Raw genomic sequence first — 27,036 nt, 5'->3', positions numbered from 1 at the left:
TGTAGCATTTGGCATGAGCTTGCTGTCTCTAAGTAAAGGAGTTTTTGTTTTGTTTTGAGTAACCTGCTTGGGCTGTCACATTGGCCAAAGCATCTAAACCTGATGCTCTCATGGCTTGAGAGATCTTATCTGTGACACTATATCAGTGGCCACTAGTTACTTAACCCACTGTGTGATCAGATTCTGCCTCTCAATTTCTTCCCTATTTCCACCAAATCTCCAAACTATTTTAAGGAGGGGAGGATGCCCATATAACTCATTCATATCTTGTGTTTTTTTTCTCCTAAGTTTCAAATTCAAACATAGCCCAAGGCCTTTGGCATGGAGAGGGTTCTAAATGGATGCTGTGGCACTATTATTTTCCATAGTTGACAGGGAAATTATTACATTTTTAGGGAATTGAGAATTTAAGCACAGATGATTACTTTAAACATTGGGGTTTTGCAAATGGGAAGCCTTGTTGTTCAATTTACTAATTTATTTTGTGATCTGTGACTAAACTGAGTAAAAATGCAAATAGTACCAGGCCCTTTCCATTTTATCACCAGATCAGTTTACTGATGGGAGGATCAGAGTCACTAAACACTCCAGCACTCTCCTGATTCCTAAGAAGCTGGGCAGGAAAAGCAGCTAAAGGGAAGACTGTGGGAAGACTGCGGCACTTCACACAGGGAGGCTTCAATGAAATCTAGTTATTTATTTTAGGCTTAAAATGAAGAGTCTCCAGCTCAGTTTTATTGGCCATTGTGACAGCACAAACAGGTCTGTTACCCATCACACACGACAATAAACTACATTGCTGGGAGGTGGCAAACTCACACAAAAAGGAAAGCAGTTGGCAAGGCTGAGTAAATACCTCTATAAGCTTAAAGGGATCCTGTTAAATGCCTTTGTATGTTATTTGTATACAACTTCTAATCTTAAAAACTGAAAATCACATTTTTAATTCTTTTTTTCTTATTTTGCATTTCCTAGGGCTCAACTAAGTTTTAATACTTATGACATTCAACATAGTTTATGAAAATGCATTTCTTTCATATATATATATGTTAATATCTTTAATTTAGCCAGGTCATCAAGGGAACATTAACCAGGGACACTTATTGGGATAAAGTGTATTGTTATATATGTTTATAAATACTATGGGTCAAATGAAAACCTGATATGATTTGATCAGCCTTTAACAAGGGATTCATTCTGAAAATTCAGTAGAGGGACTGTGAAATTCCCAGTGGCTATCCATAGATTGAAGATATCTTTAAGCAAAAACGATGGGAAGTCTGATCCCAAGGTAAAGGGATCAACAGTCCAGACTCATCATCTCTTGAACACTTTATAATAAGAAAAAAATCTGATATGACATAAAAATTGATTTGCTTAGCATTGTCTCTTCCAAATATCTCTTCTTTAAAAATTGCTTAATTAGACTAAGTGATGTAGCTCATTTGTGTAATAGGTCAGGGTCTGAGTTTCAGGAAGTCCACACTTTGCAGGTCTGCAATCTCTTATCCAAAGCCCCTGGGGCAGATATATTTCTGCATTCAGAAATTTTCTATTTTAGAAAGGTAATATGGTACATATACCACAGATTATGCAGTATCTCCAGCTGGGTCCGGGGCAGCACCCTACAATCAAACACATTCACATTTTTGCATTGCAATCTATGAATATTCACACTGCATGGGATAAATAAAGGCTGGAAATCTCTCTTTGAAATTAGTTCAGGTCTGGTTTTGCTGCCACATGAGTTATGAAAAACCTTACAGAGCTTTTTGTTTTCAGAGTTGCAGATGGGAGATTGCAGACCAGTATTTCTTTACTCACTCAAACATTGCAGTTATGTCTGGGTGTCTTAGTTTTAATTTTTATTTCAGTTGGGTCATAATATACTGCTGTAATCAAACAAGTCAATATGGACAAATATGGCAAGAATGTAAATGACAGACCCAATGTTTTATTTTGTTTTGCTTTTAATAAGAATTCTATAAATATTTATTAACAAATATGAGCCAAGCACTGTGCTAGTGCCCAGGGATATGCTAGAGGAGTGAAAGCATGGTCTGGCTCATAGAATTTATCATGAATTTAGGCACATGAGACTTTCTGTTTTACACACACACACACACACACACACACACACACTAACATCAAGAGGTATATCAAAACAAGTGCTAAATAAAGTGTTCCAAAGAATACATGCTTTAAGTCCGCACTGGCAAATAGGTTTCAAATCACCTACCAAATCCTATTGATTGGCAGTGGCTGCTTCTGGTGCTGCAATGAGGCTTCTGAAATAAGTCTGAGATTAGCTGCAAGAGTCTCTTTATTGATTATCAATGTATGCCATGGTGGTAGGAGAGTGGAATGACAACAGACATGCCATATATTTGCCATCCCTCCTTGTCTAGATAGTCAAAGTCCCAGGAAAGATTTTTCTTAAGTGAAATGTTTCGTTGCTGCTATTGCTCTACAGTTGTTGTTGTTGTTATTTCATCAGTCCATGCCAATTTTAAAAAGTCCCACAAGAGTTAGTTATTTTCAAAAATTTAAGGACATATTCATTGAATTCCATGGTTGTCATGTGAAGAACCCTTAAGTAAATATGACATCTTACTTTTTTTGTGCAGCATTCTGATGTGGTTATTTTATATGAGTATGGAACAATAATATATGATATAACAAATTAGATTATAATCATATTGATTAGTAGTTGAGAATCTCTTCAGCTTAACTTTTCTGTTGTTGTTTTTTCCATTTTGTTTTGTTTTAATATGAGTTATAAAAATGTGGTAATGTTAATTAAATGTGAAACTCTCTTCTAAGAAACATGATTTATTTTGGGGTCATTATGGGTGATTACCCTAAGTATTACGTCCTTCCCCCTGGCCCCCATTATTTCAGCAGCCCTGTTTGCACTTGGTGTATTGGAATAAGAAGTCTTTATAATCTTGTTGCTGAGATTGTTTGACTCCTCAAATGTTTAATTGACTTCTGAAATGTTTAATTATGATGAGGGGAGGATGTTGGAAAAGGACTCATTCCAGTGTGACTGTTATGAAATGAACATATGTACATCTATGCATAATGTATATATGTAAGTATGTGTGTATCTTATGTATACATGTGGAAAACATTCACTAATAGCAAGGATGTAACAGTTCATGCAACTTTCCTCTGTCTCCCTTACCTTAAGCATTCTCCTATGACGGAATCACAAAAAAAGTGTCAGATTTATCCTAATTCTGGAGTTTGACCTCTTCCCATTAGATTTGGGTTTTGACATAAGCTTTCTCAAGTTCTGACTGTAATATCTTGAAATCTTACTTGAGAGATTTTTCTCTTGAAATTTTATTCTCAGGTTTGGGAAGAAAAAGAGGCTTTTAGTCCTGTAGAATATTTCGTATGTCGTAAGTCCATGGCAAATTCTGTGCTGGCTTAATTTTATGACATTAACAAATACCGAGCTGAATATTTTTAAATGAATTCTGAAAAGTTCAAAGTTCCCTGCTGCTTGTGTGAAAGGTCAGGCCATCACATTTAAAACAAGACAAAATGGAATAATAAAGGAGCCACAGGAATCTTTTATTTTTATATCTTTGGGACACAGCAGCAGGGATCAAACAGTTTAGCTATGACAGTGCCCTCCTCACCTGCCATGTACCTCCTTGGGCATGAGAATGGACAATCCAAAGGACCAAAAATGTGCGCATCCAGGCTCTTTGAACATCAAACTGGGCAATCATATCTGTACTCAGGGGAAGCTTCTCTAAGGCTGGCCACAAAATGGCAATGCAGGCAACCAAATGAAATGGATTATAAAATTTGATTGGTATAACGAATCGAAGTTAAAATGTTCCCTAGTGCATTGAATACTGAACTGGGAAACTGTGATCAGATAGTGTGGAATTATACATTATTTTTGCCAAAAAAGGGAAAAGATTATTAACTCATACAAAAAAGACTTTTAGAAGAAATAGAAAAATAAAACTACCAATTTTTACCAGATATCAACTAACATATAGACTTTGTAATTAATGCATTGCAGGTTTATTTAAAGATATTAAGTATATGATATTCTTGAATTCACCCTGACACAATTGAGGAAACTGGCAAATATATATATAAAATTATTATTATTAGCAACTATGTTATTTTTTCTAAAAATAATGAATAAAGTAAAATGCATCTTAAATTCTTCCAGCTTTGAGTCTATTTGAAATTAATACAAAAATTACATTGGACAATTTTAAACATATGCAAATAAAAATAAAATGCCACTTCTATGAGGTAAACACAAGGATTATAACTGAACTTATAGTTTAAAGAATAAATCAGGTAAAACAAAGATTTGGAGTCAAGTATTTAACTTGGTTTAAGGTATGTGTGTGTATTTTTATATTGCTAGATCCCTACAGTATCTAAAAAGAGGCTTAAATCTCAATATAATTTGACTCAGAGGGATCTTTTAATGCATAGCATATTAATCTATTTCCCTTACCTTGAGGCACATATGGTTTTATTGAGTATACTTACTGTTATAGACCCATTTGACATAATCTCACTTTCACTGTGTTTTGTGTGGAGGTGTCTTTACATCTACTAACACATTTAAATGTGTCAGAAGTCCGTTAGTAGCTTCATATGAGTATCGACATCTATACAGTGCCCGTGGCAGCCAGGAGGATGTGCCCCCACACCTCCACCCGTAGGATGTGGAATGGGGACCCGCTAAGCCTGTCCTGACACGATTGGAATTTCCGTCAGTTGCCACTCAAACCCTGCATCCCATCAGATAAAGTGGCTCCAGTAACTGCAAGGTACTGCCCTATCAGGCAAGGAGACTTTCCAGAGAGGTGCAATGCGTGAGGAAGGGTGTAGTTCCACCGCGCAAGCACCAGAGTCCCCACCTCTACAGACTGAGATGTCACAGTTATACGTCATCCTTCTGGCCTCAACTTCTTTATAACCGTTCCCCTGCCTTGACTGGAGAGCAGCATCTTCTTTCTCCCTTCGGATGCTGTTCTCTTCATGCACACGAGCTTTTTAGTTAACCTCTCACCGGAGTACCATTTTTGTGAGTTCCATCCAGTTCCCTCCTGAGCCCAGGTAACAGAATTGAGGTCCCCAGCTTCTGTGCTCTGAAGCCTACTTCCGGGTTTGCTCCAAGGCCATGCCGACTACATAGCTCAGCCAGTCACTGAGCTTGGTGACAAGCCAAGTCAGGCCTGCTCCTGGGACCAATGTAGAAGCTCTCCATTCTTCCTCATGTTCAGACTGCATCATGGTCCAGTGGTTCTCAACCTTCCTAATGCCGCGACCCTTTAATACAGTTCCTCATATTGTGGTGGCCCCCAATTTCATTGTTACAAATTGAACATAATTAAAGCATAGTGATTAATCACAAAAACAATATGTAATTATATATGTGTTTTCCGATGGTCTTAGGCGACCCCTGTGAAAGGGTCGTTCGACCCCCAAAGGAGTCGCGACCCACAGGTGGAGTACCGCTGGCTAAGGGCTCCCCCAGCCTCTCCTCTAAGGTCATCTTGGCATCTGCTTCTCAGAGGACCCATATTAGCACAGTTTATTTTATTCTTTAGTTTATTATTCTTTGTGGATCATAATTAGTTGTCAGCCTTTTGTGCTCAATAAATGTTTAATGAATGAATGAATAGATGGCTTTTTTGAGCAAGAGCCATAGATAGTGAAGTTCAAATATGGTGTGGTATTTATCAACTATACATTGCTAGTTGTACTCAATCTCTATTCTTAAAATATTTTCACGCTTAAAGTTTTAATGATTTGCAAATCTGAATACTGCTGTGACTCTCCATAGGTAGGGTCATATCATTATAGTTTGGTTGTTCATTGACCACTCATTTACAACTAACACATTTCTGAAATACCTTTAACTACTACTGGCTGGGAGAAGGGGGGCGGGGGGCGGGGGTGGGGAAGAACCAAGATGTATGAACATAATTCTTGCCCCCAAGATGTTTACTAGTTCAGTTGACCGAAGACTAAATTTTCAAGCAACTAACACCATTTAGCAGTTAGGCAGACTAATCATGTGAAATTTGAAACAAAGAACCATTTTCACATATACCTAGAGCACTCACAGATAAGTGATCCACTTGCATGCAGAGAGTATATGGTTAGGTTTTACAATTTTCTCAATAACATGAACACTTTCTACCTGCTCATTTGGTTTCCCAGACTCCTGGACTTCTAGTTATCAATGTAGAATACCTGTGCCCTCATTAGAGAGTGTAACCTCCGCCATTGGCTATTTCTTCCTTGCCATTCAAAGTTTTATCTGCAGACTAGCAGCATTAGCATCACCTTGGAAGTTGTTAGGAATGCAGAATCTCAGACCTAACTCCACAGCTGCTCAATCAGAATCCTTGTGTTTAACATATGACTCACAGGCACATGAAAGTGTGAAAAGAAATAACGTGGAGTCTATTATGTCACTAGGATGAGACTTAGATCATGGGAGTCTACACATTACCAGGAATCTTTCCTTGAGTTGCAAGAGTCTCAACTAGGTATTGGATTCCAAACCTGATTTATCAACACTTCTTCACTAATCAACACTTCTTCACTAATTCTTTAAACAATATTTACTTTTTCAACACTTTGTTGTTCCAAAAATATTTAAGATGACTTACAGAATATATATATATATATATATATATATATATATATATATATATATATTTAAAGAGAATAATAATAGCAACAATGACACAAATAATAAGGAGACGGTTGGAAACAAAGGTGAAAAGAAAATATGGATAAGAAAAAGAAACCATGGGAGAGGAAGGTATACTAGATCCATGAACAGCGATCTAGGGCCTATGTCTTCTTTTGCAATATAAAGGTTACTGAAGACACTAGAGATTATGTTAGTCAATGTCACCTGTATAATATCCCATGAGACAGCCTTCACAAATGTAATACCAGGAAAAGCTTTGTCTAATTTGAAGAACTGTGGTGCTCTCTTCTTTATGATAATAAAACGTATATAAATTACCATGCTTCTCTCTCTGACTGTCAGGAAGCACAGGGCCAGATATTATGACAACCATGGAAACTATTTTAACCTTCATAACTGGAATATTTCCCTTTTCTTTGAATAGTTAAAGCCATCTCATCTTACTGTACATATATTCTATATTGTAACTCAGTTCAAATCACTTTTAGAAAGGATTTTTTTGTAATGAATAATGATATGTCAACATATAATCAATCAACACATTTTGTGTCTATTCTGAGTGATGTTGAGAAGGATGCTTTTCTGCACTCACTAAGAAAAATGGGTTGTTCACATCCTCTTACCCAAACTCTGATTAAGCTGGTTTGAGCATTTGGGGTATGCACGGTAGTGGGTGAGTTCTAATAGAGAGTAATTAAGGAATAATAATATTGAAAGCTATGCCTAAAGGAAAGATAGGGGTGACTGTGAAATTGAACAAATTTAGAGGAACTTACATAATTGTGTACAATGCCCACTGGGATCAATCTTTATGGACCAAGTCTCATAATGTGTGCATGTCCAGCCCACAGTGGCGAGGCAGCTAATTAGATAGGGACACACCCACCAGCAAGATTATAGTCCTACAATCGGTTTTTTCCTGCATAAAGATGCTTTCTTGTGGGTGGCTGTGGTCATGGCCATGGCCATGGGAAGATGGAGTTAGGCTACCTAGTGGTGTGTTTTCATTGTGCTTAGACGCAGTCCCACCCATTTTAATATTTGAACCTTGCTGTTAAAGTTCCATCCGTTTAGCATTTGGGCCTTGATTAAATAGACATTGACTAAGAAGCATCATGAGTTCTGAGAGTCAGGCTTCATTTTAGATTTTCTTGCTTGTAGCCAGTTATGTTAAACATTAATGCAACTGAAACTTTATATTTTTAAAACCTGTAAATAATTCAGTTTTCTTTACCAAAGTATTTGCCCCCAAATATTGATTTTTAAACAAAACAAAACAGAAACAGACCCATAAATATAGAGAACAAGCTGATAGTTGCCAAAAATTAGGGGTGTGTGTGTGTGTGTATGGTATGGGTGAACTAAGTAAATAAACACATACATATTAGTGAGGTTTAATAGTTAAAAAAATATTGATTTTGAAATACAAGACATATCAAAACTTTAAGAGTTTATAGCACATGAGTGATTTGCAAAAGGGACATATGGCTATATTTCCTGTGTAATTTTTGTGTGAATAATTATCATCATGGACATAATAAGTATTAAGTAATTTGGCTTTATATTTTTCCAATTATTACATTGTAATGACCTTTATTAATTGTAAAACTTTAATTAAATTTGTCAGTATTTTACTAAAGTTCCAGCATTAACATTGTATATACATATTCTATGACTTTCGCGTTTCCTGAAAGTTGTAAATAAAACTGTAGTCCAACTCTATATAGAAATCTCACCACTATTGTTACTGTTACAAAGCATGTATTTTGTAACTGATGGTTGTCAGCCTGTATTTTTTTTTGCCTTTTATGCCTTAAACATTTTGCAGTTTACATTAATTTTTATAGTATTTACAATCTATCCTGCCATTGCATTTTTAAATGATGAAATGAAGACGATCTTTGTTTAATTATGTCTTCTTGGACCAGAAGTTCTCAATCTGAGTTGCATGGTAGAAACACTTGGGGAGCTTTTCAAAATCCAATTGTCCATGCTGCACCCAGATTAATTAGGTTGGAATCTCTGGGGTTTGGATGCAGGTATCAGGATTTTTTAACCCTCCCCAGCTGATTCCAACATGCAGCCAAGTTTGAGAACCAGTGGATGGAGCAGAGAAGCACATCTGCTCTGAGCCATTCCCAATGGTCCAAAAGATATTGCAGAAGGTTCCGTGCCTCAGGCTTCATCATTTGGTGTGTTTGTCCTGCTTCCTAAATCCATTTTGGGATGATAACAGTTGGAAACAGTATAGAGGACATTGGAGGTATTTTGTAACAAGTTTTACCCAACAGAGTCATTGGTTTATTAGGATAGATGGAATTCCAAACTTTGAGGCTTTTCATAGTCGTAACTGATTGCATCTGAAGTTCATTATAAGTGCCATGTTTATGAAGTATCTAAGTAAGCATTCCACTGAATTAACATTCAACACTCAAATTGAGCCAGCTATTGAAAGAGCATGTATGTGAACCCACAGGGCAGGCATGCATACAGAAATGGAAAAAAAAATACGTATATATAGCCCTAGCTAGTTTGGCTCAATGGATAGAGCGTCAGCCTGCAGACTGAAAGGTCCCAGGTTCGATTCCGGCCAAGGGCACATGTGTGGGTTGTGGGCTTGATCCCTGGTAGGGGGCATGTAGGAGGCAGCCAATCAATGATTCTCTCTTACCATTGATGTTTCTATCTCTTTCTCCCTCTCCTTTCCTCTCTAAAATCAATAAAATATATTTTAAAAAAATACCTATATATATGGCAATCTTTCCTTGAGCCCCGAAAAATTAGTGTAGATTGATGCTAGAAGTCTCAAATTGGAGGCAGGAGCCTGGATTTTCTTTTTTTCCTGTGTCTGCTTCCACCTGAAAATTCTGTCATCTTTATTGTGTAGGTAGTTAAAAATGTAAAATCGGTGAGATTGATTTCTCCTCTCTCCACCACCCACATTTTTTTTTTAAAGTGCAGAATTTCTGGATAAATATCCTGAAGTAAGAAAGTTTAAGTGTCTACTCTGACAGTTATGAATAATTTTATGCAATAGGCAGACAGACAAATTGTGCTGATTGTCTGTATTTCTTAAAAAAGAAAAAAAAGGAGAGAGGGAGAGAAAGTCTGGCCTGGAAACTAGAGTAAATCACAAAAGTGATCTCAAGTGAACAGAGATAGATTTCTGGAATACAGTGTGCAATGAAACCACTGACCTCTTATACACGGGTTCATGTCTTTTTCTACAGAAACAGATGGGTAATAGCATAATGCCGAAATCATGCTCTACATAATATGGACCTAGTGATTGCAGACCTGATTGCTTGCCATATGGTTGCTGAAGGGTTGAAGAGAAAATGGGATGATATGCAAACCCTTAAAAGCAACATTTTTATTGAATGGCCATTACATTAAAACCCAAACTCTGCAAATGAAGGCAAAAAACTGTGGTGAATAATGATGAAATAACAAAGCAATAAAAACAGCAGCAGCATTGTATGTATTTTGTTTCAGATATGCAAAAAAAAGGGCAGGCTTATTTTTGTCACTTTGCCTAGCATTATTATGAGCTTTTCGGGGTAAGGTGGTGGGACATAAATGCCTTCGGGGCAGAAATACTGTATGTGTGGAGCATTGTCGCATTCACTAGGTCAGAAAGAAGAAAATGATCACTTTTCCCAGAGGAACTGAATTTGACTCAAAAGCTACCTGCAGTATGTGACTAACCCCTGTGAAGTTCAGTATATCAGCAAGAAGCTAGTAGTAAAAACCTGCTTTGAGAGTCTAGGGTGATAATGCAAAATGAAGAAACTTGTTTACCTTTTGCCACTGAATTTCCTCGTGCCGATTTTGCTTCTGCCTGACTGTTGGCAAACAGGTGTATGGGGTAAGGTGAATGCCGTTTCCCAGAGCGTATTCCAGTTTAGTCGAGCAGCTGGGATCTGTTTTGCTCTGAGTTTTGTTTTTTAGTGTGTAACTGGGAACAGAAATTTATTAGCTTGCTTCAAATTTGCATACACTTCATTTCCTGTCTCTTTAATGAATGTCTTTCAATCACGCAAAATCATAAGAGTTTGTGCTCTCAGAAATGGAACCCACATACATTAAACTAAACCTACTAAGAGAGTGTGGAGGGTAATGAGGTGAGAGGTAAAAATTCAGTCCTTCAGTGAGAAGTCTGAAGCATCTAATTTTATTTTAGAATGTCAGAGCTACTGATCAGGACCAAACATCCAAACTCAGTATATTATTAAGCTCACAAATCTATGGGAACTTGGGGAATTCTAATTCCCTAGTGCCTGCCTATAATGGTTCACTCCACAAGATTTTTTTTTTTTAAAAAAAAAGATTTCACAAATGTCACCTTACTATGAATTAACTTCCTTATTAAACTCTCTCTATATTTTCAATTCCTAGGGGTTAAACCATATGATTAGTGAGTAGTCTGAGCTGTTTGCTTTTATTTGCCTCACATTTTTTCTTCTTCTTGTGCCCCTGGCTTTTATTCATTTTTCTAGAAGCAGAGATATCCCATGAGAATTACTAAGTTCAAGTTGGAAAGGATTTTGGACCGCTTATAAACGTTGCCCATTGTTTATAAAATGTGTGTTTGAGGGAAGAGGTTGACGTTGGCGAGTAGGAGGTTTGGGGATGTTTTTCATTTTACTTTGATTCTTATCCCTCATTGTTAAGGGTAATTAAGAATTGTTTTGTTAAGTTGAAACTATCATGCCCACTCTCAAGGTAAGTAATTGCTTAGTTCAGGAGTTCTCACATTGTAGGGCAAGTTAAAGCACAGATTACTGTGCCCCAGCCTCAGAGTTTCTGATTCATTGGATCTCCATGTGGTTGGTTATGATTTGCATTTTTAAACAACTCCCCAGTTGATGCTGCTGCTGATTCCTGAGACCACACTTTGAGAACCACTAGCCATGTTTTAGTGCCCCGTGACCAGGCAGACACTTTAGCACCATCAAATATTATTGATCTGAGCATGGAAAGAGTTTTGTGAGCTTTTGATGTACTTGTAGTTTTGAAAGGAACACCCTGCACACTTAAGGCAGCCGATGAAGCCACACTGAGCAAGATCAAGGCAACTTTGTCCCAAGTAGGAGTGGAGGTGCAGGGGGAGGCACCCTAGTGCGGGTGCGTTGTAACTTTCCCTGTTTTGTCGTTGGTAAAGCAGTTGCCCAGGTCTGCATCCTGTGACAGGGTGCACGATGTTGGTTTGGTAGCTGAGACCTTCGAAATCCCATTTGCTTTTTCTGGAAGAATAGAATTTCTATACCAGTGTTCAGAGAACTCCCATCCACTTAAATGAATCCTGGAATTGTTAGGCATTTCATCAGCCTCATTGCTTTTATTACTTTCTGTGGCCTAAAGACATATGACAAGCGTGGTATAGTATTTAAGACATTTTATGTATGGCAAAGAGGTTTTTTTTCCTCCCAGTGGTGAGAAGCATTTTCCTCCTGCCTAAAAAGCTGATTTTTATTCAGCTTGACTAGTGACATATCTCCTGTGTGGCAGAAATAAGTTTTGCATAACTTTTAAGAGCCCTATTTAACAGATACAGGCTGACCTATTTAACAGATACCCAGTGCTACATAATGTATTTAGGTCAAGTATTGTGTTTGAGCTCCTCATCGCTCTTGTACTAGTCTTGCTTTCTGTGGAAACCTCAGGTATATCACAGGTACAAATATAGGCCAAGGGATGTTGCCTGGTATCAAAATGTAATAAATCTCTATATAACATAATTATCCTGTCACCCAATCCTCCTACGGAAGTTAAAAGGGAATCTGAGACTTTAATGAAATATCTGCCCTACTGGTTTTCCTTTAAGGCATTCACAATGCTGCTATTAACACGGTGCTATGACTGGGAACCTGAAAAGCATCAGTGGAGTTAAAATGCTTTTGAATGTCATTATGATTTTGGAATACTTCCCTTTCAAAATTAAAAGAAAATGGTGGTCCGCTATCATTTTTTTAAATAACTTTTTACTTGAGAAGTTGAATGATTAAGTTTTGACACACGTCTCTCGGGGTAAGGTTTTTTTCTTACTGAAATTTTTTAGGTAAAGGTTGCAGCCTGAATATGGGCAGTATCATTATCCTAATATGTTGGAAGATGAATCCATCCATCTTATAACAATACCTCATTGCCTCCAAGGATCTTAAACTGTATAAAAGTAAATGCGAATTTGAAATGAGATGTTGAGAAAAGGCAACTGAAAAATTATTCTAAGCTAGCTTTTAACATGTGTTTATCAAATACATTTGTTCCTCTTCTAAGAGGAGAACTTTAATTTTTTTTTTTTAAGAATTGGTGGGAATAATATATTTTCATTTATGTACTTATCTCTCACTTTCCTTCCTTCAAAATACCAAAACAATTGCCTTGAGCTTCAGGTCAATCTATATCTGGAAGGGAGAAGAAAAAAAGCTCCTAATTTAATTCTTCAGCTTTGATATGTGATACACTATTATTCCCATTTTTTGCTTACAAATTTAGATCCACTTGCCTATGAGTGTAAATCCATTGTATACCATGGGCCAGAAGGCAGCTCCTCTGCACTTTGTGGTTACACTGTGGCTGCAGTACCCAGGCTGTAAAATCAGTGGGTCTCAGCCCTGCCCACACCTTAGAGTCAGCATCTCTGGGGATAGGGCCTGAGTAAGAATTTTTTTTTTTTTTTAAAAAAGCTCCCCAGGTAATTTTAATTGTGCAGCTAGGGTTGAGAACCACTGTTAAAAATCAAATAACATCCTGAATCTATAGGAATCACTTTTTCAGCAATTACCCTCTTACATGAATGAAAATTAATTATACAGGTGGAGGGAAAAAGATCCCATGTCATCAAATTTCTTTCTGTAGTCTGCTTACACAGAGAATAGGGCACTTGACTGAGGCTTAAAACAGCCCTGACCCAGGGTTATGCGTATGAAAGCAGGGCTGCCTGGGTGTCTCCCTGCCTTTGACTTAGCACAGCAACTGGTAAGACAGGTGTGGACACACAAGTCAGGCAACCTACTCACCCACTCTCTTCCCTCACCGTCACCTGTAAAATGGTGATGAGAATATGGTGGCTATACTGTAAGAGTCAAATTAAAAATATACCAGCATCTTGAAGGCATGAAGTAAGTGTTTTAAGATAAAGAATTAAGAATCACATTTTCTCCTTCAGGCCAAATGACAAAGCAGTAAATTTGTCTTTTACTGCTTTTGTTTATACCTGCCAAAGAGAGAGATTAAAATGGTTATCAGTACTTATATTTTGCATTTTAATAACAAATGTCAGTGATCTTTAAATGAGCTGTTATTTGGGTTGTGTGTTCTCTGTTACCACAGACACTTGAAAAATTAATTCCCCCTGCTCACTTTCCCCTTCCTTGTAGTATTTTTCCTAAATGATGATGATCTAAATACTTAAATAATTATATTGCAGTAATTGTGGGAGAAGACCTTTTTGGGGAGAGGGCACATATCCAAGAGCTGAACATTGTGGAGAGTGGTCATGGCATAGTGAATGAGGAACCTGATGTGCTATGTGGGCAGGGCACTTCACCACGATCCCAGCCACGTCTAGGGAGCATCTTGCTTTGGTTTTATAAACCCCTACATTTGTTATTGGCTATTTTATGGAAGTACATACAGATTTACTCTGTGTGTTTCTTTTTAACTATGATCTTTTTGTTATTTTAATTTCTTGAAAACATCATTTATAAACTCTAACCATTAACAATATAGCACTTGCATGTTTTACTTAATTGACAATTCATCATCTTTTATTTTGAAAGTACATATTAGTGAGTTTATTGGCACAAAATAAACCTGGCAAGTTGTATTGGCCTCAGTAAGTTATTAGGGGTGTGTGTGTGTGTGTGTGTGTGTGTGTGTGTGTGTGAACTTCAGCTTTTACATGGTCTGTCTCTAATGCCCTGGTCTAAAGTCCACCACTGAATGACTATATTTATTATTTTTAAAAACCCATTAAAATGATGTCTAAACAATTTTTAAAAGAAAGACATTTAAATTTCTTTTATGATCACAAGATTTTTACAAATAGAGATGCTTTTAATCATTTCATTCAGATAATTTATAATGTGCTCCTTTGTAATCGTACAGTTTGGGGAACTGTGTTTAAGTGAAATGGGGAGTGCACTTTTTGACTCAGTCTCATTCAATAGCATGTCCTAAATGTGGGACTTGTTTTGTTTTTATATAACTGTCATAATGACCCCAGTCTGAGACTTTACGCATTAATTTATGTGACACTCCTGTATTAAACATTCCACCCTGGAAGAAAGAAGAAAACACCAAACTGTCCTTCGTAGAGGAAAATCGTTCCTCCTGATGTGCTTGTTCTCATCTCTTTGTCCCATCCCCAAGGCTGCATCTATGAGTCTTCATTTTGATTAACAGCCTTTCTTAGGAAGTGGGAGGCAGAGACGAAGATGCTAAACTCTCTCTGAAGTGTGTGCTAAATGATTCACAACAGTGTGAATGAATCAATTTCTGCAAGCATTCCCAACCTTTTAAATCTGTAGTCTGCCAAAGCTTTGTTGGATTCTATTCAATTAAAAAAAAAAAAAGCACCTTTTTTCACGGCACCTCTTTTTATGCAGCCTACAAGTATTTAAGTCCTTTGTGTTTCAGCTGAATTTTACTTGTTCCAGAGATAGTGTTTTGAAGAAGCATCTAATATTAATTTGTCTTTACATTTAAATGTGATAAGGGTCTGCCTCTATCATTTTCATCATGGCTACTTGGGTTTTAGTGGCCTCAAATGTTTATGTTAAGAAACTACTGGAAATAAGAGAAAGAGATTTGGCTCATCCTGGTGGATGCACAAATATGTATTCTATGTGATACTGAAGAGAAATTATCTGATCCCAAATGAATGTGAAATATATTTTTCTGAGTGTTTCTTTATTATTTATAGGGAAAATAAGTCAGCAACAAATACACCTAGCTAATTGTGTAAAGGTTACTTAATTTTTCAATGCATCATTGAAAAATTAATACTGATCTGAGACCCAAGTATGATCTCCCAAATGGTATAATCCTATTTAGGGCAAGTTGGAGGCTGTATTTCAAGGACAGTAACATAACACTCAGGGGATGTCTTTTTTTCTCATGACTGGTGATGTTCTCCCTCCATATGGGAGTACATTTCAAGAGAGGCATCATTGTTCTAGAGCAGGGAATTTAGCGATTCCTTGTGTGTAATTTAGAAATAGTCAAGCCTATCATAACCCCATCATCTAGCTCAGAAAAGGGGTTTAGTAGAAAGGATATTATGAATCACAGGCAAAATGGTCCAAAGACTATGAGTTCATTGGAGCAATGGCTTTCAAAGTCTGGTCTGCAGACCCCAACACCAGAATCACCCATGGTGCTGGCAAAAATGGGATTCCTGGCCCTGACCAGCATTGTTCAGTGGTTAGAGTATCCACCCTGGATCCAAAGGGTCTCAGGTTTGATTCTGGTCAAGGACACATATCTGGGTTACCGTTCCTCACCCCAGTTAGGGGTCATGAAGGAGGCAACCAGTTGATGTGGCTCTCTCACATCAATTTTTCTCTCTTCTCTTCTCTCTACTCTTGCACGAATTTCATGCATTTGGCCTCTAGTGAATAATATCAATGCATTTGTAAGAATACAAGGATAGAAGGTGCTGTGGTATTTATGTTGGGGTGCAAGATAAATCTGATTGTTATAGTTAAAGAAGAAAACTTATTTAAAGTTTTTTGGTTTCCCAGAATTATAAAATATCATTTTTCCTTTTTCATTTCACACTTTACATAGATGTAAATTTAAGTGTTTTCATCTTTTCCAGAGAGCAGGGATCCTTTCTATTGAATGAGAGCAAAGTGAAAGTTAATGATTTACAAAGTTCAGATGGGGTTTGGTTGGGAAAAGTTAGAGAGTTTCTGGTGGGTTACTATTGTAAGAGAGTATTTCTTTCTTTTCTTCCCCCTTTTTCATTGTATCTTTTATGTAAACTACAGTGGTCAAATTATAATCTTTTCCCAATAAGTTATACAAATGTCATGCTTTGAACAATTAAAGCCCAGAAAAGCAAAATCACATCTCAGTCATCCTGCACGTTTTATGAACGTCTTCCCTTCCTCTCTTCTTGACATACTTCCTTGGTCATTTGTTCATCTGAAATGCTTTCTTCTTCTTCAACTTAAGAGTTCACAGAACTATGATTTGTCCCCATTGTAATATACTTTGTGTGGTAAATTATTTAACCTCTTTGAATCTCTGTTTCTTCACTATGTTTAGCTCATAAGTTCAAATGAGATGTTGCATTTGAAAGCTTTAAAAATTTCTCCCCATAGTATCCACTTATGAAGGGGCCTGCCCACAAGGACACTGCGCTGCCTTTCTTCTATGAACCTTCTTTTGCTTATTGTGTCATCTGCTTGGTATTTATCATAACTACACTTGAATTATAAGGCAGTCATTACCTTTGGTCACACCATCTTCTTAACTAGACTTTGGGCTTCTTAAAGGCAGGTACCATTGCTTAACCATTGCTTAACCATCTTCTACAGTGGTAATATGGGAGATTTTTAATGTAGGTTTATAAATTAACATGCTTATTTTTGACAACTTGTGTCTGGACCATGAAAGTATAGAAGGAAAGATAATTTCAAGCCTAGAGGATTAGAGTTGAAAAATCCAAGTAAAGTTGTGTTTGTGGTTGAAACAGAAACTTAGACACCAATCGTGATATATAATAAACTGCCGGGGTTCTTGTCCCAGCATCCAGAAGGGTTCAGGAATCTGGAAAGGGCTGTGCGCAGATGACATAGAAATCCAGAGACTAATAAAGAGTCCGGAGACGAGATATAATTTTGAAAGGCATTGGGGGTCAGAGGACCTTCAGCTAAAGGAACTGAAGACTCCCTCCTTGTCTAGGACCCTTGTTTTTATTAACACAATTTGTCCTAAGGCAGGGTGGAGATAATACACTTCAAAGGGTAAGGTTTCAAAGGGTACAGAGGCATTGTCAGTTTGGGGAATCACCTACGGCTGTTCAGGTGTTTGGCCAGTAGGAGGCAATAACATGTAGATTAAGATGCCTGCTAGCTGTCTGGCAGCCACAATCAGTTTCCTATTCAGGTTTGGGGAAATGCCTTTAGCCATTTCCAACAGGTGACTACATGTGTGACTCAACCCTGTTGAGTCTCCAAGTTTCATCAACCTTTTGATGAAACTCTTGAAATTATGACATGCTGGAATTGGTCTACGGCAGTGATGGTGAACCCTAACTTAACTCTGGTGCCGTGTCACATATAGAATTTTTTTGATATTTGCAACCATAGTAAAACAAAGATGTATATTTTTGATATTTATTTTATATATTTAAATGCCATTTAACAAAGAAAAATCAATAAAAAAAATGAGTTTGCGTGTCACCTCTGACACGGGTGTCATAGGTTCACCATCACTGGTCTACGGCATCAAACAGTGATCAAAAACTTGTGGAAAAGGGGACTTTATATGAAAGTGAACAACCTCTAATCCAAATATATGTAAGAAATGAATGATTTTAGTATATTAGCCACGAGGTTCCAAAAAGTCATCTCCCAATTACTTGCCTTTTTCACATTTATCAAGTGATAGTCTTGTAAACTATGCTTTGACAAACATTTTCAATTTCCTTAGAAACCTTGAGTTTGTATTATACACCCTTCTCTGAAGATGTGACTATTTAGTTAGGATATCCGGTTGGAACTGTATGTCAAAATGATTAGAATCAGTAGATTAATTATAAAAGGCAATGTTCTTAGGAGTTATTTATTATGTCCCTAGTGGCTGGAGTTTATTTTTAAGTGTATTTCATCATGCTTCAAGTTTTATTTATAGACTTAACTTCTTAGCATGAAGTCTGGCTTTCATGATTTCACTCCATGCATTGGGCTTGTACAAGTGGCTATTGAACACCAGCCAGGATGATTCACTTTTTATCACAAGATGGAAAACTTCTTTCAATATGGTTCTATCTTGAGATATCTGTTTTCTGCTGCTGGTTAAATATCAGTGACACAGAAGGTGGTACGCATTCATCAAACATTTTAAGATAAGTAGTTCAGGACTGTTTAAAAATCTGAAACTTGGGATTCTGATAAAAAAATTCAAGTGGACCATATCACAATAAATTGAACTTACCTGTTTCTCTCTTTTACCTCCCACCTATAATTCTACATGCAGAGATGGGGAGAAAAAGTAATTGTGAAAGACCCGGAGGAATGTCCAAACAGCCAACTTTCTGCTAGAGTTGGCATTTATCTCCTTTTAAAGTAATCCATGGGTTAGGTGTGTTTCTGAGCTGAAATTTAGGAGATGAGAAAAGATAGGAAATTTGGAATATCATATATAGGGAAGCATTTCTGTCAAACATTATTGAAGCTGGACAAGAATGAAATTGGAACAAAGAACACCTGCTACTTTAGCGAATTTTAAAAAACATAATGGTCTTTACTTGCTGACTCAAAATACAGTATTTCCAGAGAAGAGGAAGTGCTAAGCTAACAGGGAGAAACTATAATGATTCACTATGTAAGATGTGAAGTCAGAAATATTTCAAATTGGGTTTTTCAGTTTCTGGAAGGGTAGCTATTTTGTATAAAAGTGGTTTTACTCATCAGGTGGTGAATATTTCTCATAAATTGCAATAAAGAGAATAAAATCGGCTTGTCACTAAAGATTTTTTTTATTGACATCTTTAGCTTGTCTTCATGCCAGTAATTAAATTGCTAATTATGTGTTTCTGTTACTGTGGTCATGCTTTTATTACATAATTGCTTCAAGTTTTGCTCAAATCACTAACAATATTTATTTAACCTTTTTGTACATTAAATAAATTTTAATATATAGAAGCTTTGGAACAAGTTCATTGACTGTTTTGATTAGCAAAATCAAAGGAATTCTAACCTTTCTTGTACTTACATGGGTTGGTTCATATTTTCAATGAGCTTGCTGATAATTATTCATTCAAGCCATAGCAATCATTGAAAGACCAATTGAAATAGAACAGAAAAATTACAAAGAAAACTTTTCAACATGCCATTGTCCATTCTAAATAAATTTAAAATGATTTTTCTTGAAGTAATTGGAAATGTAAGATTAACAATGCAGTCTTTAATATGCGCCCCATAAATTTCAAAAAGTTATTTGATTAAATGGTGGGTAATTCAGTTACCAAGCTTCCCCTCCCCTTTTGAATGCAGGCATAATTTTTTTCAGTGTTTCAATGTAGTCATGATTTTGTTTTCTCATTTGTTTATTTTATGCAAACCATAAGAGACATTTTTCTCAGTGAAGATTGCCTCTTTATTTTATTTTGAAATATTTGTATATTTATTTCATTAAATGAGATAATGCTTTTTCTTATTAACATAATTTCCAGTACATTAAACATATTTCTCTACAGACAGAAGAGAGGAATCAAATTAAATGACAGCTAAATCACTGGCAGCAATTTCAACTGTTAAAAGAAATAAGTGTCTCTGTTTTCTTTGTGATCACAAGATGTGCTGTAAAGGGAAATGAAATACTAAAGAAAGAAGGGAAAACATAAAGAAATAATGACTGACTTATTGCAGTAATACCATGGAGAGAAGAAAAATTCACTGCAAATAAAAGCTAAAATAATATAGTGGATTTGAAAGTTACAAAATTCATTTCTTATTGATGAGTTTGGTGGAAGCCTAATACTAAGCAAACTGATGAAAAAAAAATCAATGCAATAAACTATGAATGATGAAAGTTGAAATAAATAAATACTTTGCGTATGGAGGACCATTATTCTAAATGTCTTTAATTTTTTAATAATTCATGTCTTTATGTTTACCAAAAAAAGGAGGAATTATTGCTTGGTGGACTCAAAATGCATGTAAAAAGCATCTACTAGAATTCCATATTTAGTAATGAGTCCAAGTGCTATTGGTGACCTTATGATTTTGGTATCATGTCCTGACATTGACAGAAGTGCATTAGGGGGAGGTGAACCCTAATTTAAAAAACAGTGCTTACAAATGATGCTGGTGCCTTTATACAGCATAGTAACTCCATCAAGGATAAGCTGCTTTCCAAGAAGACAATTAATATTTGGAACCTTGAAAGAACAAAACTCAGGATATATATTAGATGTGTGTATATTTATGTCTGTAGTATGCTTGTGATAGTTGTGGGGGCATTGATGGCATTTTTTGACAGAACTTGGCATTGCCACATACACATGCATGTGCCTACAAACGTGTGTGTATGTGTTTGTATTTTTTATGCTTGTCAGATTGTTAGTGTGTTCAAATCAGAGCATACAGCTTACCTGGGTCTGTGCATTTGCAGGTGGGCTTAGCCACTCATTTTCTCTTTTCACACATCATTAAAAATAACTAGTCAATGTAATCAATTCAATCAGAAGCCAGTCAATTCAGTATGGGGGAAAAAATCACTTGAACCACTTTTGCTGAATTGATTTTGACTGAATTAACCTTCTAATACAGTTGATCTTGAAGCCCTCTCTTCTCCAAGTCTGTCTTTCTCTCCCCATCCTGTCCCCCAATCAATTCGTACCCTAATCCTTCACCATCTCTCTCCCTTTAGTCCTTCCCACCCCTTTTTTGGGGGGACTTTCTCTTTCCTTCATCTGGCCTTCCTTTCATTCTGGCCTTTTACCAGACACACAGCTTCCCCTGACCCCAGAGGGGGCAAAAACCCTCACACGACAAAACATTCTAAATCTGTTTTTTCTTTTTTCTTTTTGAATTGCAGAGATTTGAAACTATTGCTTGGCTGAAAACATTGGGCTCCCCGTCTAGAATGTGACTCCAAAGGTAATCATTGAGATTTTTTTTCCACTTTTAGAGACCTCTTTTTTCCCAAAGGTTTTCGGGTCCCTCTCAGGGTAAACTTTTGGATGATCTCTGGGATTGTTTCCTCTCCATACAGCAGTTTTGTGGGCTGTGTGGGAACTGCAAGGTGCACGTTTTTCTGAGGGGTGAGGGAGGGCTGGCATGGGGGGGCAATGTTAATGTTCAGGAATCCTTATGTTTGCCACTTTGGAGATACTTCCTCTTATCTTTCCTTTGGAATGCGGGGGGATAAGGCAAAAGTGCAGGCCACATGCAGGAGATTTTGAATTATGCATTAAGCTGATAATGCTGCAGAATGCAAGCATATTCAATAAATAACTAGGCTGGTAGGGGAAAGGAGGTCGCTTTACCCGTGCGGAGAGCACCACATGGGGAGAGAACTAGAGGAAGCCTAGGTGAAGGGTCGCGAGGTCGCATCCTTTTAGCTTGCTCTGATGAGGAAGCAAGAAGAGTAAGTTAATATTGAAATTATTGTCTAATGCTTATTTGCTTTTAAATTGATTTCTCCAAGATAACAAGACTATCTCTAGGGTGGGCCCTGTGTGTGCAGGTTTGCTTCTGTGGCAGGGTGAGCCCTTTTGTGGAATTTTATGTAAAGAAATTCTGTCAAGGGGAGAAATTCATTCATTTATTGGGACCTATAAACACTTTAAAAAGGCAAGATTTTTCAAAATGAAAATTGGCAAACTACACAATAGGACGCTCAAGGTTTGTTTCAGCGGGTATCTTTTCCTGATTAGGGTGTAGTAGAAGTTAAGCCAGTGGAAGAAGCAGAAGGATTAGAAGAATGCTACAAATGCTCTCCCTGGCCCATTACACAGCACTGCCCACTGCTGAACAAAACTGATTCTTTTATTCTTTGCATTGTTCTCTGGCTTTAGTAAAACATATCCATGGATGTACCGATTTGTGAGAAATTAACTGAGGTGCTTGTATACTCTCACACATACACTTACACACACACACACACAAACACACACAAACACATTCACACACATACACACTCACGGAAACCCACACACACTCAAACACACACACACACACACACACACACACGATTTTTAAAACTATTTAGTTTAAAAAAAGGAAATGGAAAGTGCTCGGGGATGGGGACCCTAGGAGATGAAGAACTGAACCTCTGCCTATTTTTCCTCACCAATAAAAGAGGAGAAATTCCACGTGCATTGAGTCATCTTCCTGGTTTTAGACAGCAATCAGCCCCTGGTTCTGCACTCAGAAGCTTGCGCTTAGACTGCCTGCAGCAGTGAATGCCTTCGCGAGGCTGGTTCTATAGGCACCCATGCAGACACACCAACAAATAAACACGGGTCTGGGAAGGCACCCTCCTCTCAGAGAGTCATCTCAAGCAGCATTTAAAGTAAATAAATCCCAGAGTGTGGGGAATAAGGCTTTTGTAGCAGAGTCTGGAGGTGATCTTCCCTGAGGAAATCCCTGCCCTTTCCTGGTAGTGCAGTCTGGTGCACATGGGGATGGGACACACATATATGTATACACCACCTAGTAGATAGATTTTACTTGACACCTAAATTATTTTTATTTCTTTGGGTTACCTGCCATTTTGTGTTCATGTTGAGAGAAGAAAAAAAGAGGCAGCTCTCTGTGAAGAGTTGAGGTCATTAAGATCCCAACAAAAGCGAGGAAAGAGGCAAGGTTATTAGTGAGCAGGAATGAGGTCTGGTGGACCTCCTGGCGGGGGCAGTTCCCCCACAGCTCCTGGGGGAGCATGGTTGTGATCGGGAGAACGGTCCAGCCCAGGCCAGGGTTTGATTCTGCTCCCAGCCCATTGACTGATGGCAGAGGCGGAGACATTGCTGTGATGAGGTAATGTGAGTGGGTAAACCACAAGTAGCAGAGATTAGCTGATTTCTTGCTACATGTCCTGCTTGGCCAATAAATAATCTAAACATAAGGAGATGTTTTCCGGTTAGAAACTCATGCTGTGCATCTAGTTGACTCATGTCTCTATAGTCAGATGTATTCTTAGATAATCAGCACACCTATTCACTCTGGAAAAGGAAGGCCAATCACAATAAGGATAGTGATGGACATGTTAATAGAAGGAGGGGGGGGATACCTGCCTATCTTGGTTATGAAAATTGAGATACTTAGTTATTTTCCCCAAGCCTAAGGCTTTCTTTGTATCTTAAGACTCTCACTTTATTCCTTTCTCTCTCTCTTTCCCCCTCTCTCCCCCTCCCTCTCTCTCTCATTACTAGTGGCCTGGTTAGAAGCCATTAGTGAGAGTAAAATTCCCAGTGAATTCCACATTCTGGTTCCCTCTGTTTCTTTGACAAAAAATACTGGTACATTAGTTTTCTGGGGCTACCATAACAAAATACCATAGGCTGGATAGCTTAGCTAACAGAGGCTTACTTTTTCACAGTTCCCGAGGCTGGACGTCTGAGATCAAGGTGTTAGCAGGGTTAGTCGCTTCTGAGGCCTCACTCTGTGGCTTGCAGGACAGAGGCCTCTCCTTGTGTCTTCACATGGCTGTCCTGCTGATGCTAGTGTGTCTTGGTGTCTCTTTATGTCTAGATTTCCTCTTCTTATAAGGATTCCATTGGATTAGGGCCCACCCTAAAGTCTTTATTTTAACTTAATCATTTAAAAGATCTCATCTCCAAATATTATTATATTCTGAGAGGCTTTGGACTCTAACATATGAATTTGGAGCATGTGTTTCAGCCCATAGCAACTGGTCTACCAAAATATTTGCTGGAATAATAATTAGTTAATTCATTTCTGCTACCTTTACTTAGAAATTTATTCCCCCAACCTTCATTCTCATCTGCATTTTCATTATACCTGATTGAAACTAATTTATTACAATTAATGTAGGTGGTTGTGTTTTGTTGTTTTAAGAAGCTAGGAAGTAGTTCCTCACAAATGGCTGAATCTGTCTACATCTTGATCTTAGACCTCCTAGCCTCCAGAACAGTGGAAAAAAATTTCTGTTGATTAAGCCTCCCAGTCTATGATATTTTGTTATAGCAGCCATAGCTGACTAAGACAGTGCTCAATAAATATTATTTATATCTAGTAATCATAATAACCACAGATACTTATAGAATGTTACACTGTGCACTGGTGCTGGGCAAAATGTAATACCTTCCTGAATTTTCTCTGGTTATAGACTTATTTCTTGCTTTTAAATTTAAAACCTCTAAAAGGAGCAGGTTCTTTAAAAAAAAATTAAGTGACTTTGATAGAGAATTGGACACACAAAGTATGTACCAAATACAAGCAAGTTTAATGTCACTTCCTATCCTCCAAAGACCCAAAGATCCTTGTTCCAAAAGTAGAGTAATAAGTTATAGCCATTAGAAATAATAAGAAAATAGTTTTAGATAGATCTAGATATAAACCAGAATAGCATGAAGTGAAAAAAGTCAACTCACAGGACAGTATGTATAGTCCAATTTGGGTTATGTAAAATACATACAGACATAAATTAAGAGTGAATACATAAAGGTTGGGAGACTCAACATGGTGACGTATGTAGGAAGATCATGACCTCACCTCCCCCCATGGACACACTGAGTCTACAGCTACATATGGGATAATTCCTCTTTAAAAAATGTAAGGGCTGGCTGAGTGACGACCACACAGGCAGCCAAGAAGAAGAAAACCTCACTGAAGTGGGTTGAAATGGCTGGGACACATTCTTGCCATAAACCCCATCCCCCAACATGGTAAGACTGTAAAGACTATAAAGACATCTATATTTAAGAGTAATTAATTCTGTGAGGGACAGCTATTGAGAGGATAACAAAAACATTCTTTTATGTTCTTACTTGCATTGTTATGTAGTGTGTTGATTTTTAGCCTTAAACATGTACTTCTTTGTCATTTAAATTTTTGTAAACTGACTCCCCTCCCCCCAAAGTTATTGAAAATATTATTGACTTGAGAAATTTTACATCCATAGATAAAAAGATATACATGGGTAAAAAGATAAATCATGGACCATGGCTTTATTGATGATAGGTTTTTTTCTCTGATTTTTCACATTTTATTTGCCAAATATCCCATAGTAAGTACCATTGCTTCACCCAAATTGTATTGAATAAGAATCCCAGAGATTGGGACCCAGGGATTTGCATTTTATGAAGCTCCTGAGATAAGTCTGATGGTTTGCTGGGTTTGAAAACAACTGTAAAGGCTACACATCTCCAAAAGATTGAAAGGCAACATGGACCTTGTATTTGAATGTGCCTGGAAAAATGACTTTACTTACATCTTCTTGAAGGTAAAACTAGAGAACATAATTGTACTCTTTACATTTCATGAGTACTGAGTCAGTACTCCCTTTTTGGCTCCTGGAGTCTCAATCTACTGTGCTGATGCTATCACTTTGGTGTTTTCCATATCACTGACTAACCTATACTTCACACTGCTATTTATGTTAACTGCATATGGTGGGTGCTCTAATTCTAAACTCAACACTTCTGAGTATGTATTTAATTGTTTACAGAATAATCAGTGGGATGGTTTTAGCCCATGGCTGGTTCTTTGCCTCTCCTTTCTTTTGCCTCTTCTTATTTTCTTTTTGTTTGGGATACATCACCCTTTCAGGTTATTGAGCTCTTAAAAAAGAGACAGGATTACATTTCATATCTGAGCGCCTTCTTTTCTATGTATCTATCATTGGAAAGGAGGGCCAGATGTGCGTGTTTTTAAAAGAACCTTGAATTAATCTACATAACTTTGAACAATCATGCCTGCCTGCCATCATGTCTTTCTGACATGCCGGTATGCACACCAAATGTTTGTCCACTTAACAATGAGACACTTATTTTTGCATTCCCAGATCTATTGATATTTGCTTACAATGCAGTTTCCTCTGTAAGAACTGTGGAATAGGATCCATTTACCCGTGTCTGCTCAATAATTTTATACTGACCCATTTTGCTTTTTGCCCCGTGTGTATTTCTTATTTTGGAGGTCAAATTATGGGTGAACTGTTATATCCCCCTATGGCTACTAAAGCAATACTCTTTGGAGAAAAGCATAAAATATAAAGTTGTGGTTTGTCTGTATCTTGGGCTTCTTTTTTTCACATTTCATATTTTGAAAGCTCAAGTAAGCTAGAGTTCCTAACCTTTTGGTCACAACACATACCCCTGGCTAAGTTTGTCTTTCTACAAAATGAGCTACAAGGATGAGAATTGTTATAAAGGGGAGAAAAGCACTTCAATAATTAGGATTCATCTACAACTAGAGCATTTTATTAATTACACATTGTAATCACATGGATAGTCACAAAACCAATCGTGCAAGTCTGTATTTAGAGATTTGTAGACAGAAGATTTAACGTAAACATAGAAATGTTAAGCCTACTCAACTGTAACCTGCAAAGGAGATAACAAGAAGGATTCTGTTCTCTGTATGATTTGTGAACAATGCTAAGTAAATATT

The 27,036-nt window shown here is 37.2% G+C and overlaps 1 protein-coding gene across 6 annotated transcripts in view; it reads left to right on the top strand.

The window, feature by feature from the left end:
- Positions 1-27,036, top strand: part of LOC308525966 (uncharacterized protein) — a 627,300-nt gene that overhangs the window by 183,255 nt on the left and 417,009 nt on the right. For 5 of the 6 annotated variants that reach the window (XR_013996500.1, XR_013996501.1, XR_013996502.1 and 2 more), the window contains exon 2: positions 21,497-21,558. The exons of the other annotated variant lie outside the window; for it this stretch is intronic. The gene's annotated coding sequence lies outside the window, so the exon portion shown is untranslated. The remainder of the gene's footprint in view (positions 1-21,496; positions 21,559-27,036) is intronic. 6 annotated transcript variants of the gene reach the window in all.

The sequence above is a fragment of the Myotis nattereri genome (assembly GCF_964212035.1).
Source record: "Myotis nattereri genome assembly, chromosome: 10".
NCBI lineage: Eukaryota > Metazoa > Chordata > Mammalia > Chiroptera > Vespertilionidae > Myotis > Myotis nattereri.
The sequence above is the reverse complement of the archived record's forward strand: the minus strand, read 5'-3'. Positions and strand labels throughout refer to the sequence as shown.